Raw genomic sequence first — 20,014 nt, 5'->3', positions numbered from 1 at the left:
TTTATTTTTATGCTGAATTTAAACCATCAGTGCTGCTAAATTTGATTCTTAGAGGAATAATGCATAATAATGGAAACATAAAATAGAAAAGAATGTAACTCTTGTGAATGTGGTCAGATACTACATTTTATACTTCTGAAAATGATAAAAAAAGATTTTTTTTTTTCTTTGAAATTCCTCTACGTATGAAGAGTGGAATATCCTTTAAGAATTAGCGGTTTACTTTAAAGAACAATCCTTTAGCTTTCCTTCGTTTTGAATCTAGGCTTTTCAGTATATTCAATTTCTTTCTTTCATCTTTTCTCTTTGTGGAAGGAGAAAATAAATACCACTTATTGATGTGAACATTTATATTAATCCTCAAGATGCTGACATTCAGGAGGCTTGATCTACCCATTTTGTTTAGTTGCAGTAGTGGTAAATTATTACCATCATTCAGTATTTGTCTTTGCAGATGCATCTTAGGTAAGATAAGTACTTTTTTTGGCTTTACCTGTATTAGGAAGATAACCTGTACTGGTCTTTGGTTATATCTCAGGTATGTCTCAAGTCTCTTGCAAGGTGGAAATAATTTGGGCGCTAGAGTATGCCATACTCTTAGAGAACCTGTATGGTCATAGGAAAAGTCCTCGCAAGAATGAACACTGGGCAAGTAAAATAGGAATCCTGCATGGATTGCCTGGCAGTTTCCCGGGATGGTAACCTAGTCAAAAGGGCCAAACGTGTTTACCATGTGCTGCCTAAGGTGTCCGATCAGTCCAGTTCATAAAGTCCTTTTGGGGGTCCTGGGACATGACTCAGACTGGGTGAGCGTAATGCCTTTTTTATCCAAACACAGAATCATAGAATCATAGAATCACAGTATAGTTTGGGTTGGAAGGGACCTTTAAAGGTCATCTAGTCCAACCTATCCTGCAATGAGCAGGGTCATCTTCAACTAGATCAGGAGATTAATTATCATCATCACATATCTTACATCCTTGAGTGTGAAGGACTGTGTGCAAGCAAGCCCCTGCAGTTTTTAAATTTAGAAAATACAACCAGCGGCTAGATAAGAAATCCATGAGTGAGTCTGAGAGGATGATTCTATGTCCCAGCTTTATCTTGGTATTTTCTGGACTTTTCTGCACTCTCCTGTCCCAGAGTATTCAGTACTTGTGGAACCTCAAGGTATGGTTGTAGTTTAAAGGCATCCATCGAACAGTGTAGATAACAGTGGCTGAGCTATACAGTGACTATTGATGATTTCTAATTGATTTGAAAAGAAGACATGGTGAAGTATTCTTATAAAAGAGCTAAATAAATCAGTGACTCTTGCTGATCAGTTAAGCCCATCTGACCACTGATCCCTAGAACCTGATCAGAGTTTAGGGAGGTAACTAACTGGACAGGGTTATGGTCACAGTATTCATGCACTTTATCTAGGGAAAGTGATTTATCATAAAGACCAAAAGGGAACATTTCATGTTTGTGCCACGTCTGCATTAGGGAAAAAAAAAGATAATGATATAATGTTTTTGAACCCCTACATGTTCACAGTCCTAGTGCAAATAAAATGGATCGGTTTTAATATGGACAGACCTAGTGAAATACAAAACAATGGAAAAATATTGATCAGTTACGACTTTTTGAAACTTCAGCTTGCCTTAGCTATATTGAAATTTTTACACACATTAGGTAGAAATCTGCCTACTTTCTGTGAAAAGAGGCCAGGCTGTGAATCAGGCAAGATGACCTATGGCCTAAGGCTTTGAGCTGTAGTAGACTCAGTGAGCCTCAGAAGACAATTAGGAGGCTATCTTTCCTTTGGGGAAGTTTCTTCCCAAAGAACTTTAAGGGTTTGACAAAATTTTGATGTTTAACTATATTAAAATTGCAGACCTTGAGCAGGAAGGTATATCTGCTGTCTGTGCCTTCACTTCAGGATGCCCTCTGTCAATGTGGTTCTATGTTTTTCTTATGGGGACATCAGTTTCCCAAAGAATCAATACGCACTGTTGTCCTGGTTTACTTTTGAAGAAAAAAAGGGAAAGCATAAGTGCTGACGCTATTACACATCAGTCCAGCAACACTCAGGGGACCTCTGCTCACCTCTTCTTGAAAGGAGAAGTAGCCTCAGGGGGAAGTGTGCAACTCCCTTCCAACACATGGTCTCCTCTCTGCAATACCTGCGGGTACACTGAAGGCACTTTGTTCTCGCCATACCTCTTTCCAAACACAGGGATCTGGGCTCTTTGCTTACTCTTTATTTAAAGAAGAGATTATCTAGGCTCAGTTGGGAAGACCAGATTTTACTCTCCCCTTCCTTTCCTGCAACTCCCCCTCCTTCTCGGCTTCCTATCACTAGTGAACAAAGGACAAAAGTTTTGCATCTTTGAGAGGGGCAGGATTCCATCCAAACTCCTCTGTGTTTGCACAGAGCTTGGTATAATGCTGCAACAGGAGTCACTGGAGTGATCATGTACTCACTTCTAGAAAGTCAGCAAAAGATGGAGACTTTCTCTATGGGGAATAGAGTTCTCAAGATATGACTGAAACCCAAACCAGTACATCCTTAATCCAAGTGAACTTTGGCTAAAATATCTAACATGGATTAAACTGTCAGTGAATTGGTCTTTAATTCAGATTAGTGGCTCAAATTCTGCTACATTCAGCTGCTCATTCGACTGCTTTGCATTATTCCAGCAGCACAAAGCAGCAAGTGAGTATGTCCCAGCATATTTTCTGTGAAATCATGGATTTGTTTAATAATTGCTCAGCCAGCTTGATTTGCCCCTTTTACGAGTCACCTCAGTGAGACAGCAGTAAACTGGAAAGGTTTGCAGTATGGCAGCTCTGAGAAGATTTTTGCCTAAGGGAGCATCATGTGTTACGAAGTCATGAGAAAAAACAAACCTTTGAATGTTTTCTTCAGTTTGATTGCAATTTCAATAGTGCTTACTGCAAAACATGCAAACCTAATATTTCTCCAATTTTCTATGGGACTTTCTTTCTCATTCCTTCTCACTGTTTTACCTCACAGTTTAAGTCCATCAATTCCCTCTTTCAGGCTGTGAAAAATCTCTCCAGAATAAGCACCCCATGGAGCCAATTATTTGCATGATTTGAAATGAGGAATTTGTCAAACGTAACCCTTTTTTCCCATCCTTTAACAGACAAGCTCCCACAAATATGTTTGCTGCTTAAAATGCCCTGTCAATGTAAAGAAAAGTCTTGTTAACAAGAACTACGGGAAAGACCCTTGTAATTTCTTAGCATAACAAGCTTTCGGGATGTCGAGGTTGTGTGCCATATGTACTTCGAGTTCTGGTACAAGTTCTGTCTTATTCCTGAGTCAAGCATTTCCCAGGACTTGGTCTCACATAGCAAAACAGTTAGTGCAGTGCTATAAAAAGTGGTGGATGCAATAAAAATGACAATGCATAAAGGCAGCTTAGAGTAATATGGAACTAATTTATTGAACATAAATATAATTTTCCATACCATACATTTTATAATTCAGCAGTTCTAGAAACTGCATATACAGCAGCAAAAATAAGAACATGGACACTTTACTGAAATAAGAGCAAATTTGTCAATGGCTTCAGTGGGAAGGTGCTGAGGCCTGGGATTGTTTTTCAAATACCACTGATAAACAGAAAAGCACATTCCAAAACGTGATGATTGCAAGTACTTGGCAAACTGAGTACATAATTTGCTGAGCGTGGAGTTTGGAATATACAGATTGTGTTCACAGAATGGGAAGCTGAGCTTCAGTCCAGATAAAATTGATACCTTTACAGGGAAGGGGTTTAGGATATCTTTTTGTTTTCTCCTATTTCAGACTATTCCACATATTGTTTGTACACTGATTTAATTTTATGACAGTTTATGAACATATGATAAGCTGGTCAGACCACTTTTGTTTTAATTAAGAATGTAGGCATATTTGAATGATTTACACTGATTTAAGTGAACCAGGTTCTATAGTGCAGTCATTAAATCTGCTAAAATACCCCAGTGTATAAACAAGCTGTAGGATGCTGTTTAATCAATTGTCAGAATACAAGGTATGTTCCTCTATTATTATCGGCAAAACATGAGCTGCATAGTGTAATCTCTCAAGATAAAGTAAATACATTCTTTTGCAGTTAGGCTTAAAACCAAATCCTAATTATAAAGGATTTGTAGTATTAATTTGCCATAGAATAGTACATACAGCAGGAAGAATCTACCCTATGAAGAGAAATATTCAACGAAATCTAAGGCATTTTACACAGAAGTTTATGGTCTGAAAAAAAGGTAGAACTTGCCAGTGCAAAAGATGCACTTGTCCAATAATGGGTGATTCTTATTGAATCTTTGAATTACAGGACAGGAGGTTTGGGTCTTAAATCTCCCTTGTATGAACTAGCCTTCTCAGCTTTAAAAAGCACAAGATACGGAAAAGATAGGAGTGCTGACTGCATCTCAAGGGAATGATCTGCAATTCTTGGAGCCTCCAGGGACGATGCATGTATTTCTGGGAAATATTTCCTCATAAGAGCAAGGATCAGGTTTGACTTCAGTGTAAGCTACAGGCTGTCAGCCATGAATCTAAAGTTCCCTATTTGTTGTTTCAGTTCAGGCACTTGAATTAGCCAGTTTTAGGCCAGCCCTACCAACAATATTCATTTTGTGCTTATCTTTGTTAAATTTATTAAAAATCAAATGCACCTAGTTACCCAGCTGTCAAAACGGGGATTTGTATGAATAAAATATGTTATGTTTATCCTGGTATTTGGCTTCTCCTCTGAAATTAAGAATTAGTATAATGAAGGATAGAGGCTGTTCTTTATCAGAGCCAAACCGAATCAGGACAGAAGTATACGGAGTTGTGATTACATATTTCAGTAGTTGGCTTCAAGTTTCAGGTGATGATTTAGAAGTAGTCAAATAATGAAGAACAAGGTCCTTATTGGGCGACGTTCTTTGTATGTTCAAGAGATTGCCCATATAGAGAGGGTCTGTCTTTGAAATGTTTTACTTCTGCTCTGGAAGGAAAGTGGTGTTTAAGCAAAGGCTACCCTCCTCCAGCCAATAGCTACAGAGGAATGATTGCACCAGCTAGACAAAAATAACCTTGTGACTTTTTGGATAGTCCTGTCTTTCTTGATTATAGGGTTTCTTGAAGTCAGTTTGAACTCTGCAGGTTGGAACAGTATTCCAGGTGTATTCTATTACATCTAACTATTTTAATAATTCTTTCTATTACCAGGTATTTTAGGGCAGTAGCAAACCATATATTGTGAGGAACCGTGACCACAGTCTCTTCAATAAAGTTTCATAGGAAGAATTTCCTTTGTGCACAGCTTGGCTGGAGCAAAGCAGAATCTATAAAAAGTTTTTATGTTGACTCTGTCAGATTACATGTAATGGAGTTACCTTCTCTATAATAAAATACCTGCTTGCTCATATACCTCTGTGTGAAGGCCAAAAGCAGTTTCCCATTGTACTGAATACACAACATGCGTAGTTCTGCTTAAATCAGATAAAGTTTTATTTTCTTTAAATGCTGATGTATTATTTAAGCCTCATTGCTTTGCACTTTTAAAAATAATTGGTTTTCCTCTTCATTTTTCTTATATTTCCTTTCTTTTTTAGGTGAAAACACCCTAAAAGAAAGATCAAATAAAATGGAAATTATGATAAAATGAGCATAACCTTTAAAATATTTAAGCCAGTAAAATTCACACTCACATCAAAGAGCCGAAAATAATATACAATTTAAGTTTCTTGGCTCTCATACAATGAATCACTTGGCTTAATTATAGGTATGTTAAAGTAGATAGATAACCTTGCTATGTGATGTTTTCCTGATCAGGAGTAATGCACATTTCCCCGTATCTATCTAAACCACATGCACACACAATGTGTATTGTGTGCATGCAATGCATATGCAGTATGCTGTGTATACACATATGTACACAAATATGGCATGTTAATCTCAACAAGCAGAAGGTGCAACAGCCATAGATGGGCAAAGGGGCAAGCTAGATGGAAAAGCAGAAGGCTAGGGGCAAGATAGCTATGGCATGTATAGTTTATTCTAGGCAAGGCCTAAAACTCATGCAGTATTTTATTTTTATAAAAAACCATGCATTTGCTGCATTTTTTTGGGAGGTTGTGTTTCAAGACACACACACGGTGAATGCAGAAACAGCGAAGACGCAAGCATTTGTACAGAGCTTTGAAGCGGCTTTCAGACCTGACTGAGGATCAGTTAACTGTGCACTGTAAAATGGCAGTTTCATGAAAAGCATGGGTGTTGAAACAGACATTTCTGAGGCATTTACAATGAAAAATATGGTGTGAGGCATGCTTTAGGATTGCACTGGCTGGTCAATCAGATTGGTGCAGAAACGCCAGGAGTCAGCCAGTTAGTTGCTGGGACAGTGGCTGTGTGAGCCAGCCAAATGGTGTCTGGTCCTAATTTTCTGTGGCTTTCCATGGGTGGGTGAAGAGTCTTACTCTATTTCCCTAACGCATTTTTCCAGTCATAGTTGCTGCTGTTGTTTTCCTTTCAAAGCGGCCTGTACCTACCAAAACTTGACACAACCAATGAAAATGAAACTTCCTACCTCCCTGTTAACATTATAAAGTTCATGCAGTATTATTGAGCCTTTTCCTTATTATTTCAGGGGAATATAAACTTTGGCCCTGCTTCAGGTTTCGGTGGCACTAATGCTGACCAAACACAGCTAGAACCTGGAGACAGAAAATTTCTCTCATGTGAAATGCTGAGATTAAAAAATGTTCATATCAGACAGGAAACTACCCTAGTGACAATGCAGACAGACTATGTGAAATAATACGCATTGAAGTCGCTTTCTGTCCATCTTCCATACATCAGCCCCTATGGCCATTCTGAGTTTTTAACAACAAACTGCTGCCTTCAGCTGCCCACCCCATGCTGCCACCAGACCTGCGTAGCAGAGGCAGCAGGATGGGTGTTGTCTCATTCTGTGGCTTGGTGTTAACTCTCAAGGTGGCTAATGTAAAGAAATGGATGGTTGGTTGTGGGTATATGCGGCTGCAAATGAGGGTGGCTGAGCAGCCAGCATATATATTGCACTTACTGCTCCTGCGAGACGGACAGAAAGCCGGCATGGCCAGCAGTGAGATGGGCAGCAGGAACTGTCCCCTCCACGCTCGCCAGTTAAACCCAATAGAGGCTGCAAGCCAGGGTCATCAGCCTTATGACTGATGGGTAATGAGCTCTCCCCTCACTTAATTATATAAACAAAATGCTTTTGTTTCTTATATAAACAGAAGTTCTTACAGTTACCAGGTAACTGTAAGAAAATCCTCCTCCAGGGTAAGCAGTACCTTTTAGGCTCTAGGAGATTTAAATTCAAGTTCCTTGTTTCACTCAGGTATGTTCCCATGAAATGCTTTTGTTCTAACAAAATGAATTGTTCCACGGAGACATTTCTGACTAACTCCAGTCATAATCCATTCAATACAACTAAACTCCTGTATAAAGAGGAGTAATTTTGCAGATAGTGTTCCTGAATCTGTAATGTTTCAGAGGAGCTAGATTTAGACAATATTTCTTTACTTTCCAGAAAAAACTCATTCATATTGGATTATGATATACATCCAGAATTTTGATAATTACAAAACTGTGGCAACACTTTCATATCACACGTAGCTTGAGCTATTGAGTCCTACAGCGTCTTCACAATTTTGTTGCTCTTTTCCCCTCCTTTACCCCCAAAAGCAGACAAGTTCTGCACCAGGAAGGACTCCTAAGGTGTCCAAGCCCAGCAAATTCCACATACATAAAGTGAGTGATGCAGACACTTGTGTAAGGCTTTGAACTGGTGACTTTCCGAGGTCCCGATGGAGGCTACCCAACTGCTGAGTTAACTGGCAGGTTAACAGTGCAGTGCAAAAAGCCTGCTGTTCATTTACTCAGGCAGTTGTGCTGCACGGATACACATTCTGCCTCTATTTCTTTTGCTGCCTTGCAGCCTATGGGGAGAGGTGTGAACAGTTAGGTAATGAAGAGCACACTATGTTTAGACAGAGCTAACTGTTAGCAGATGATCACTGTTTATATTTGTCAGTGAGCTGAGTGACACGAGCAAGATAGATGTGCATCACAAATAGGTATCACTGGACTCCAAATTACTGTCCGTCTTGCAGCGGTTTTTTTCCTTCGTTGTTAGAAGTACAGATCATGCTGAGTGCCAGCCTCATCATTTCTTCAGTGATAGAGAGGCGTGATGGTAAGACCTTTGAAATATTTACCTTCTGCACAGGGTTTCCTCTTCTGGTCTTGCATTTTAAAAATAGAAATAATGGTATGTATCGCTTTTCACCCTCTAGGGATTAAAGGATCAAGGCTTAAATATTGTACTGGCAACACTGTAAGAAACCAGAGCTAGACTTGAAGATAGGTGCTAGCTTGGGACTCAGGAATCAACAGATCAGTTCCTGGCTTTGTTGCACATTTCCTGTTTGACCTTGGGCAGATCATTTTGCTTCACTTTGCTCTGCCTTGCTTTCTCATCTGTAAAGTATGGATAAAGGTGCACTGTGCAAGGACAACTATGTGAAAAGTAATATGTTGCTGCAATCAGGGGAAGGACTTGCAGATACTCCTGTCAATGAATTTGTATGTGGATTTTTGTAGTACATTTTCTTTTACATAATGATTTTGTGGAAGGTAGACACAAGCAGAAGTGAAAGCATGTAACTGTAACTGTCAGTTCATCTATCTTGCTGCAGGCGAGGCTTGAGAGCTAGATTGCTTTGTGGTCCTACAAGTATAAAGCAATATTTTAGTAAACATTCAAGAAATCATATAACTGTAATGCTTAAGTTGTACCAACTAATGGAAGCCATTAGGACAACTATCGTCTAGAAGTAGAGTTTTAGGTATAAAGAAGACATTTATGGTTCTGTCTGGTTTAAAATGAAATGGGAATGTTTTTAAAGGGGTTGCTATTATGAAACATTTTGGCTTTTCTTTCTAGCTATAAACAGATGCTTATTCATATTATGCCAAATTTACTAGCTAAGGCTGCTCTTCATCAGCAATGCATAAATCCCTCTTGACTGACTGGCAAGGCACAACAAATAAGCTGGCATACAATGGGGGAGCTTGCTTACTGTCTTTGCAGTGATTTTATAGTCCTGTTCCTGAAATATTCCTATTGACTTTGGTGGTCCAAACTCAGTTTTCAAGATCTGTTCGCAAGAAGAAATTCTGAGGGATCGTACTTTGTGCTGAGAGTTGGCTGCAAACTACAACATATACAATATAAAGCAAAACTCTCAAAGCCAAGAAGGGGCTGAGCACACCCTGTCTGTTTTGTGGTCAATATTTCCTTGAATAAATTACATGGAAGATACAAAAGAAGAAGGAAATGTTATGACTTTGCTAATATGACCCTGCATTGTCTGTGTAGGCTTTTGAGTAGCTGTCTATCCAGCCTTCCAGGCTGTGTCTTTGCCTGGGAGTGATCTGAAAAATGATGCAACAAAACAGTGCATCATAAATCCCTAACAGATTGATAATGACTGAAAATGATTGCCTCTCTAGGGATGATGTTTATTATACTGTCAGTTGTCTGTAAGAAATGGTGGCACTGGTAGGTGTGGTAACGTAAACCCAACACCACGGAGCCCTCATGGTCAGGCCTCGGAAACAGAATTGCAAAATCCCCTGACCCCCTGGGGTGATCTTTTCACCTAAGAGCTGGCATGTTTCCGTTCATTACTGGCACATGTACTTTGGTAATAAAGAACATAGGTATGAAGTCTACTGCTGGCCCTCTTAAACAGAATGAAATCCAGTTACAGTTTTGGGCTGAAAAAATTAAGTTTGGACATTTACAGGTAGATGTCTACATCCTAAGTCATCACCCTTTGCTGCTTTTATAGCTGTGTAAAGAAGAAAAGTCACTTTTAGGTCATGATCCACATGACTTAATTCATACCTCTGTGTTAGCATGAGACAAATATGAAACTAGAAATACTATGTTCTCTGCATTGACTGTGAAGGGAGCCAAAGGTGACTCACTTAGGTGCAGATGGCAACACTGAAAACCTCTTCTAGATTACATTAATGTGACTCAAAATGTTTGAGTTATTCTGCAGAGTTTCGGAATCATGAGGGTTATGTCCCCTTTTAAAATCAATGTAGCTTTCAGATGTCTCCTCCAAAGGTCACAGTGACAACTGAATTAAAAGACTTGTGTTTGAACGGGAGGACCTCTCTCCTGCTCTCTGTGCAAGGTGAGGAATTCCACTCTACATGTTCATTCTCCCTGTGAGAACATTAGAGGACCTGAGACTAAAATCCTGTCTGTAGATCAGGCTGTTTGTTTGACGAATCTCTGCTTTGACTTAGAGGAACTGGTTTTTTTGGAGGTTGCCAATTTTGCACATTGCAAAGGGGTAGAAAGAGGTCAGCTACAGTTCAGTAGGAAATGAGTGGGACGCCACTGGATTCACTTTACCAAGGATTCCTTACAGACATTAAATCAGAATGAATTTCTCTTCAGTCCCGTCAAGGCTGATAAACTTCATGAGAAGATCAAGCCATTTATCTCTGCTATTAAAAGCTTGAGATTTGGAAAGGACTAAATGAAGGGAGCCCTCATTATTTGTATTTATACAGCATACACACTGAACTATTTTTAGCTTTCGTGCTGTATTCTTAACACATTTGAAGTATAGAAGTGGAAACTGGGAATAATTTGTCTGTGAACTACATGCCTGTGGGGTGTAAGCTAAAATGCCTTCTTTGATCTAACAATGAAGTGAATTTGTGTCATGGACCACACACTTGAAACAAAGCAAGCAGTGGAAAGATAGAGGGAAGGGTTCAAGCATTAATGCTAAGGTCCATGTACAGTGTGTCTTTTCCTCTCCACTCTGCTCTAAGATTAAAAGGCAGTTGCTGGGGTATTTAGAAGAGTTCTGCATTGCTGTGGAGCACAGCAAGACTTTGAGCTTAGAACTAATGCACATTAGTGGAAAAGAAAATTATTCCTTATTGCTTTGCTGGTGTCTGTGTTTTGACAATTTTGTTGTCTTTCTCCAAGTGCTCTTTGTTCAGAGGTGGGAGAAATCAGTTCATTAGGTGACCTTTTTAAGTGGGTTGCTTTCCATTTTTCCTAGCTGGCAGTGTAATGGATTTCAGGACTTTCAGTCAATACAGGATGTGTTTTTATGCAGCTTCTTTGTTGTCTTCTTTTTTTTTTTTTTTAATATGCTGACCTTATTTGTCACAGACCAAAAGTGTAGGTCTGTGGCTATACAGTGTGCGCATATGCTGTAAATATGTTTGCATTAAGATACACAGATATATTCAACCCTGATAATACTGTCACTGATTTTGCTGAGGTTATACGAAGGCTGTGTTTGCCTCTGTGTGAAACTTAGCTGATGGTTTTCATCATGAGGAAGAGTCTGAATAAATGTGTGTCGCTTATTTGGGATATCCTGCCTTTCCCCTCTAGAAGAGACGAAAACTTTGTCCTAATAGTGATTGCATCATGCTGCTTCCCACTAGATACAAGCACTGACTATCTTGTTGACATGAAATATTGGGTGTTTTTTCATAATAAATGAAGCATAAATAAACCAGAGCGTCCTTATGCTAGAAGGCAAACGGAAGAGGATATTAAAAATGCTCTATCTGTGATCAGTGAAATTCTTAGCTGTCCCAAAGTGACTTAGGCTCACTAGTCTGATTAATTTTTTACAGTAGTTATGCTCCTGAACCACTTAGTGTTTTTGGAAATCCAACCTACTCCCAAATGGAAGTACATGAAAATAAGAACTCTGCCCAACTCACTGCAGTAAATTAAAATCAGATGTCTGAAGACAGCCTCTAGCTGTCTGCCCTGCCTGTCTTCTGGATGGCGTTGCCCACAAGTTAGGGATCTCCTATAAAGGAGCATTTGAATTACCACAGTGATTTGTGCAACACACTAAGATAAACTGAAATCAGAGCTGGTTTACCTTACATGACCAGCTGAAAACAGAAGCTGAGCTGTGAGCAGCTTAGATGATGCTGTCCTGGGGCTAGCAGTGTCCCCCCGGGGGTGGGGTGGGCAGCTCAGGGAGTGAATAGCTGAGACACCCAATTTTAAAATGCCACCGCAAGTCTGTCAGAAGCTCTAGTTGAAAAAGAATAGCCTTAGACATGCAATAATTACCATTCATAGGGGAAGCCACCATCTTAGCAGAAGGCTTGGTCCTGGTCTCTTGCTCCCTTGCTGACAACAATAGCAGGAATTTTGCCCAAATAAAGACACCATGGTTGTGTCTGAGGAAGAGGACACAGAAAAAAGTTTCAGATAATTTTAGAAGGGCAGAAGACTTTGTTTGTTCACAGCTTCTGAACCTGAGTGCCATGTGAAGCAAAAGTCTCATGTAAACTAAAAGAACCAACACAGACAATATCAAGTACTGACTCTCCCACCTTGACAAAGTGATTGGTATTAGGAGGACATTAAAAGTACCTCCAGCTCCCCAAACTCTCATTCTAGTCCCTTCCCAATAAAAGTGATCCTGAAAACCTCCGTGGCCAGTTAGTAAGTCTGTCCAGGAGGATGGAGCCATAGGAAAGGCAAGGCCAGCAGTATGTCCATTTTGAGAGCTGCCTTGTGGAGGCATAACCTGGTATCAAGTGCCACAGCTCTGGGAGCACCAGCTTGTGCCTATGTGAAGTGACATGAAATCTAGGCCTGATCCTGACAGCATGTGCAGAAGTGTGTAGGTAAGATAATAGCCCACTCTTCCCACCCTGATACTGACCTGTGTCCTCTGCCAAACACAGGGAGTGGGTGCACTGACTCCAGAGAAGTGGTTACCACAAGACTAAAGAAGAGGAAGAAAGGAAATCTCCAAAATTAATCTATTTTGCTGGTTTCTTTGGGTCGAGGGAAGGAATAGTGGAAAGAAGGAGAGAAGGAGACAAGGAGACAAGAGGAGAGAAAGAGAAAGAAAGGGAAAGACAGAAAGAGAAAGAGAGTAAGAGAAAGAAAGAGAGAAAGAAAGAGAGAGAAAGTGAGAAACAGAGAAGGAAAGAAAGAAAAAGGAAAGAAAAAAGAAAGAAGGAAAGGAAAGAAAGAAAGAAAGAAAAAGAAAGAATGAAAGGAAGGAAGGAAGGAGAAAGAGAAAAAGGGAGAAAGAGAGAAAGAGGGAGACACAGAGAAAGAGAGAAAGAGAGAAGGAAAGAGAAACAAAGACAAAGAAAAAGACAAATTCTCCAACCCTCCAAAGACTTTCTTTAAACATGAGTAATGAGGAAAATTTTATCAAACAGTGATCTGCTTTGGTTGTGGTAGACATATGCCTTCACCCATTTGTTCTTTGGCTTTCAAGTATCATCCTTGCAGAGAAAAAAAGCAAAGGAGAGGACTTTATGATGTGTCTCAGCCTGAAAACGTCAGTATTTATAGGAGTCTGGGGAAAACCTTGTAAAAATGTTCTCATTTATATTTCAGAAGATTTCAAAATCATCCTTCTTATGAGTTTTTAAACTGTCAATGGTCACTTCAAATCATCTTCATATTGTATTTTGCAAAACTGACTATTAGTAGGGAAAACTGAAACATTACAAGATTGAGTAGGGGCAACTCAAGTCCAAATTCTAGGCAAGGAAAATGTGGATTTAACAGGGAACTAAAATGGCTGGAGTGCTCCTTTCTTTCTCTCAGTAGTACAGCTCAATGTATAAGTGTGCTCCCATACAGCGGGTGAGTGCATGGTTCACCAGCCTCCCCATACTCTCCATCCACACAGCCGCTGCAGCTCCATACCGCTGGCAGCTCTTTAAAGCCAGTGAGGACACTGTGAAAAGTGATTTGAGTACTGACTCGTGGACTGCATTCACTCAAGCCCTGGGCTGTTGCTGGTTTGGAGGCCACTAAAGGCAAGCACAAACGAGATGGTTTGTCCCTTCAGTTCTTTCCAAGCTGAGACACATTGATGTATTTTTCTAGATATCTCTTTAGACTTTTTTCTCAAACTATTTTGCTCCCTGCAAAAGTATGAAATTGCCAGAAAGTTGGCATTAGCAAAAGCCATGGTTTTAATTTTCTCAGTTCATGAAGACTTTTGATTAGAAGTCAATTAAAGGTAGTAAGTTAATTTTTAACAAGTGTTTGTTTTGATATTTTTAGAGAATACCAATTTTTGAAGTTTGTTTTGACTTTTTGGTTCCAATGTAGAATTTCTTCTTGGAAATCTTACAAACTTTTGCAGAAAAAAAATGTTTCCTCAGCAAACCTGCCTAAGAATGTTAGCTGCATAGGAAGATGAAGTGAAAAGAGGTAGAAAATTCTTTACCTTTTATGACTGATAACACAAATGTGCTACACAAATAAATGCAATAGCTGTGTTATACCTCCCTCTGAGTGCTGAAGCTGCTAATTTGTCTGTATCTGTAGTATGTTATTAGAACTTAATTACTACTGAAGATTTGTTTTCTAGGGAAGTGGTTGTATAAGCTCCCATAGCTATATATAAACACCAAAAGGGCAAAAAGACTGGATTAGGGCTATGGAAACTGGAAGCTAAAAACAAAGAGAAAATACAGTTTTAATGATAAAATGGTTTTCAGTTTTAATGAAGTTCTGTAATGGTACTGAGAGAAAGTCACTCTGACCCTGTTCTTTTAGCTTTGTTGTATAGCAAGGTGAATTTTGAAACATCTTTAGCCTTTGAGGCAACAGTGGGTATCACTTTTGACACTTAACACAATATTTGGGCTAAACACCTAAAATAAGGGTCAGCCAAAAATCACAGAGCAGTAAAAAGTCAGGAACACTTTTGTAGACATTTGTCTTCTAGTATGGGAGGCCATCAGCTGGGAAAAAATATTATTTTTTGGCTTCCTCAGTCAGCCTAGAGCCTAGAATCAGTCCAGCCTCTACAGTCAACCTTAGAATTAACTTCTGGATCTGAAAGCCTCTGTAAGACTGAAATGAAACATGGGGTTTAAAATAAAAAGCTGGAAACATGGTGCTTCTGTTGCTCTTTGTTGACATGATTTTCATATAATTAAAGCTGCAGGTGTACTTTTGATTATGCAGGTATTCTGGTGTGTGGTTCTGTGTAAATAATATGTTTGCAGTGCTTGCTGGCAGATTGTTCATTATGAGCTCATTTATTTGAGTTCCCCTGTGCAAATAGGAAAACATAAGCCAAATTATGGGCTAGTTTTCCTTGTGTTGTGAGAAAACCTGCACAGAGGGACAGAGAAGATGTTTTGCTGGGGAGGGCACAATTCCCCTGCTTTCCCTTCAATATGTCAGATAATTCAATATCTCCGACTAAGCAATACTTGAGAACTATTAAAGGAGCCATGGAGACACCCCTCTTAAGTTCTCTATTTCCTGAAACCCAAGAAAGTGGCTTCATTACAGCTACACAGCTAGGTTTCCCCTATACAATGAGTCTGGTCATTTATGTTATGTAAATCCTGAATAATGGCAAAGTCTGCGGGTTTGATCTGAGATGGAAGCTGACCCCTCCAGTGTTCTTCCACTTGATCAAAGATACCTCAATACTTCAGACAGAAGAGGGGGAAAAAAAAAGGAGAACGTTTTAGAAGTATGGTGCCTGGTTAATCAGACTTATTTACATGTTCCTGCAAAGCTTGTACCTTGTGCTGGAGCAGTTACTTAATTTCAGCCTCTAGCTGTACGTGTGTTTGAAGGCTTCATCATGTGTTGTGTGCTCTTTTGCATAATACTCAACACATATCAGTCAGTCCTTTGGCTCCTCTGACTTTTAATAAGCTAAATTGTGGCAGCTCATAATTTCAGTGGTCTGGATTCAAGCATTGAAGCCATGGCCTAAAATCTGAAGGCTCCATATGTCTGTATTTAACTTCAACAGAAGTATATTTTTCCCCTCTACATCCTTCCCTTCTCTCTCCTGTCCCAAAAAGGCATATGTAAATTGATGTGAGAAACAATAGCACCTCTGTTATCTAGATTCAGATACTTTGACTGCTGATTCTGTTAGCCTACCTGAGAAGAGACCCCTTTCAATGTCATTTTAAAAATCCAATTTTAAAGTAACCTACAATTCTGCTTCTGACACACCACTAAGAGATGACCCAATTAAAGAGCTGCATATCAAGACCATGAGTGCAAATCATCTTTTGGAAGGCACTGATGAAATTCCTTTTCCATTGTCATTAGATACTTGCTTTCTGACAACCAGTTAATCATGGAAATAATCTTTTAAATATGCGTTAAACCATAGCTATGCCTAATCATCCCATTAAATGTCATCAGGTCATTCTTTGCAAAGATAAACAGCTTAAGGAGCATTTTTCCTTTGATCATGTTATCCCCTGATGCTTTCGAAAGGAGGGTGAATGCATCCTCCAGATTTCATCAGTCCAAATCTTCAGTGAGCTTCTGCACTGTGTTTGTAGTTTCCTCAAGTGACTGGGGCGTGCCGCTCTTCACCATCGCAGACTGAAACGTGCGTATGAATTTTAATGTATGACAGCCTGTACTATAATGAGTCTAAATGTTGATCGTTCATCTCATTTGTGGAAGGGATACTGGAGTACATGAGTGAGGAAGGGCGTCCCATTATGGCAATAGACATATGGCTAAGTTTTTAGGAATTACTTCAGCCGCTGTTTACAGCATAAATAAAACTGGCATTTTCCTCAGGAGTGTGTTTAGACTGAAGCGAGCTAGACCTCCAATACCTGAGGAGCTAGCCTGCCTTCTAGCTCAGTAGGGTGATCTGCAGTGACCATGTGTAGACTTGCTCTCTTCAAAGCAAGGGGTTTTAGTCCTCCTCAGTCAGTCCCTGGGGCACTTCCTTCTCTTTCCAGTGACTCTAAGGGGCCAATGTACCAAGACTGAGGCACACTCAGTCTCCTTACTGGGCCAGTTGCCTACTGCTTAGGTATCATGGCATAAAAGTTAGGCTGGGGAAAAACAGTGACTCACCCTCTTTTCCATTATTCTGGGTTCTTCATCTTTTTTGGGTAGTGAGAGTTCAGGGAATGCTGTGTCCTGTAAATTGAAGGATTCATCTTAAGGCTTGGTCTCTAAGACACATCCTGTCTCAGGGTCTGAACTGGGAGAAGGGCTCAGTGAGTGCAACCTCCTGTGAGACAAATACACAAAGCTGGGGGGTTCTTTGCCAACCACTTTTGCATCAAGAGACACACCCCTGGTCTGTGATGTGAAGAGAAATGGGGAAAATTTGGTCTTTGACTGGTGTAGAAACAGATGTCAACGTAAACCCCACTGGCTAACTCAGTGTGAGGAATGTAGGCATGCATTCTTTATTGATAAGGTTCAGAATAGTATGTGGACCTGCTTTAAGGCTGTGAGGAAGAACACAAAACAGAGCCAAGATGATGACAGAAGTTATTGCAGCTTTGATAGCCCCACTTAGAGTGTGCAGTGTAAATACAGGCACTTTCATACACTGATGTTGAAAGGATATTACTGCTGGCCACAGCAGAAAGCCTGTCTATGCTGCTGCCGTACAATTCTAGAAGAATAGTCCTTGCAGGGCACTGTGATACAGACTGAGCATGCCATCAGAAGCAAAGCTCCAACTTGACAGGCAAAGTTCAATCATCTGCCACACAGGCAACAGTTGCATATTGCTCAGTGATGGATGTCTAGCAGCTTGGCAGATAGGTACATCAGTGTGTCAAGGGGAGGTAATTACTGTATTTCAGAACTGAAAGTACAGCTGCCCACCTGCTTTGCTTTGCAGTTACTTTATTGATGTGTATACATGAGATCAAAGGTCTGATGCTTACATCTTTTTACATTATATTTATTATTTTATAGCCCTACTTGGCAGATTGTAAGAGTAGATGGCAGTAAGGTAATTTCCCTCCCTGCTTCAGCAGGGGTTTTGAAATAAGAGAATTTTCCTCAGCATATTCCAATGCATTAAATGTTGGCATGGCATAACAAAAGCTGGAACTGGATCTTTAGGAATGCTTAATTAACACTGTGTTGGACAAACTAGCCTCTTCCATTAGCTAACAGTTTTTCATTGCTGTTCATTCAAACTTTTTAAGCACTGGATTAAAAGGTGCTTGTTTGAATAATTTGAGTGGCAAAATGTCAAGTGTGGTGTCAACTAAGTTTGGGATTAGGAGAAGCATGGGTTACGGCTAGCTGGGGCAGTAAAGTCTAACCATATGAGCCAGTACTTGTCTGACTTCATCTGGCTACACTCTTCGGAGAATGCATGTGATGCTGTGTGTTATCTCGTAGCATTGTATCCTGCAGGAAGATGACACTCTGCCTTCCAAAGAGCAGCTGTTTCCCTCTTCATTCCTGCAGCAGGACGTGTTGCCTTTTATGTCCGCCTATTTAATACCTCTGTATGATGACACAATTAGAAAGATGCAGGTTCCCCTACTGCTCGGTGTAGAAAAAAATCATTCTGCTTATATTTTTCTGTTTTCCTCTCAAAGCTTTTTCAACCAATATAAGTGGAGGCTGCTGCTTAAATGACATCCTGTCTTCCCCTTCTTCTAGACCTGGCCATCCATCCACTTCTACAAACATCCTTACAGCAATGCTAATGACCATGTGGCTGGGCCATGAACTGGGTCAAGGAACTGACCCCAGCAAGAATTAATCTGTTTAAAAAAAAAGGAAATGTTTTTGAAGCTACAGCCTCAGGAGCTACGAGTCGACACCTCTCACCTTATTGGATTCAGGAATATGCAATTTCACAGTAAGGACAATTGCTTTTTCCCTTTCACTGCTAGGCATTTATTAAATTCCAGGTCTGCAAAGTGATACTAGCAACAGTTTAACTAAAAAATATGTTGGGAGTGTTTCCAGCATAGGGGTGGAACCTCTTTATGTGAGATGAAATACATTAGGGTCTGAGGAAGGAAGAAACTAATTTCAGCAGTAATGAATGGGAAGATGCAATGGGTACAATCATTGTCAATAGCACTGTATCAATTTAGGAAAAATAATATTAACATCATTGCAAATCGTGCTAAAGATCCATCTGGTCCCATACCCTCACAGTTGCCTTTAATGCAATCTCAGATAAATAGTCTAGCAGTACAGAATTTTTTATATATATACATATATTTATTAGTTATTGCACATCATACCTCATTACATTCTCCTGTCTTCTTCTAATCTGTGTTTTGGGCTCCCTGAGCAGTAAATGGCATTGTATCTTCAAGTTTAATAAACTACTTTTCCATGAATTTGTTTAATAGCATCCAATGCTTGTCTTAGACTACTGACATCTAAACACCCTGTGGCAATGGGTTCTGTAATGTAATCTTCTAATACATGAAAATAAGGGGGGTTTGCTTGTACAAACCTGCTGCCCAATTTCATTTGGTTTCTTCTTGTTCTTGTTTTATGAAAAATTGTGAGTAATCATTGCAAATTAATTTTCTCTAGACTATTCGTATTTTTATGAAGCTCTCACAGTTCTCCCCTCAATCATTTCTTTGCAAAGATGAAGGCTTTCTGCTTGTGTAACTTTTCCTCAGACAGGAGCCACGTGACACCTCTGTATCTGGTTGCTGTTCTGACTCCTGCTCAGCATCTAACACGTGAAGAGCTTTCAACGGGGCCTTTTGGATTTCATCCCCAAGCAGCGACAGCACGCGTGGACCTGGGCACTGTGTCCAGGCAGTGTGCTTTTGTCCCCTGCCAGTCACTGTGCATTTACAAACACTGAATTTCGATTGCCATTTTGTTGCCCCGTCACACAGTATAGTTTTCTGTCACAGCTGTGCAGTGTTGAGGTACAGTAACAAACATGCACAGTTTTATTCTTTAATATCATGGATAAATATTATTAATGAGCTTTTCCACATCTGTTCGCACTATTTCCATGTAGTTTATGAACAACATGAACATATATGAACACAGTTTCCAGCACAGTCCCTGTGTGCAATCTGCGTCCCTGGCAGAATCACAGAATCACAGAATCGTATAGGTTGGAAAAGACCTTTAAGATCATCGAGTCCAACCGTAAACCT

General features: G+C 39.8%; 1 long non-coding RNA gene across 1 annotated transcript in view; it reads left to right on the top strand.

The window, feature by feature from the left end:
- The window catches only part of LOC142407697 (uncharacterized), a 62,149-nt gene extending 43,421 nt beyond the window's left edge, over positions 1 to 18,728 (top strand). Inside the window, exon 6 of the long non-coding RNA XR_012775014.1 lies at positions 18,531 to 18,728. This is a non-coding gene — a long non-coding RNA (uncharacterized LOC142407697). The remainder of the gene's footprint in view (positions 1 to 18,530) is intronic.
- Positions 18,729 to 20,014: the final 1,286 nt, after the last annotated feature.

The sequence above is a fragment of the Mycteria americana genome, chromosome 3, assembly GCF_035582795.1.
Source record: "Mycteria americana isolate JAX WOST 10 ecotype Jacksonville Zoo and Gardens chromosome 3, USCA_MyAme_1.0, whole genome shotgun sequence".
In the NCBI taxonomy this organism is placed as follows: domain Eukaryota; kingdom Metazoa; phylum Chordata; class Aves; order Ciconiiformes; family Ciconiidae; genus Mycteria; species Mycteria americana.
Note: the sequence above shows the minus strand (reverse complement) of the source record. Positions and strands in the feature narration are given on the sequence as shown.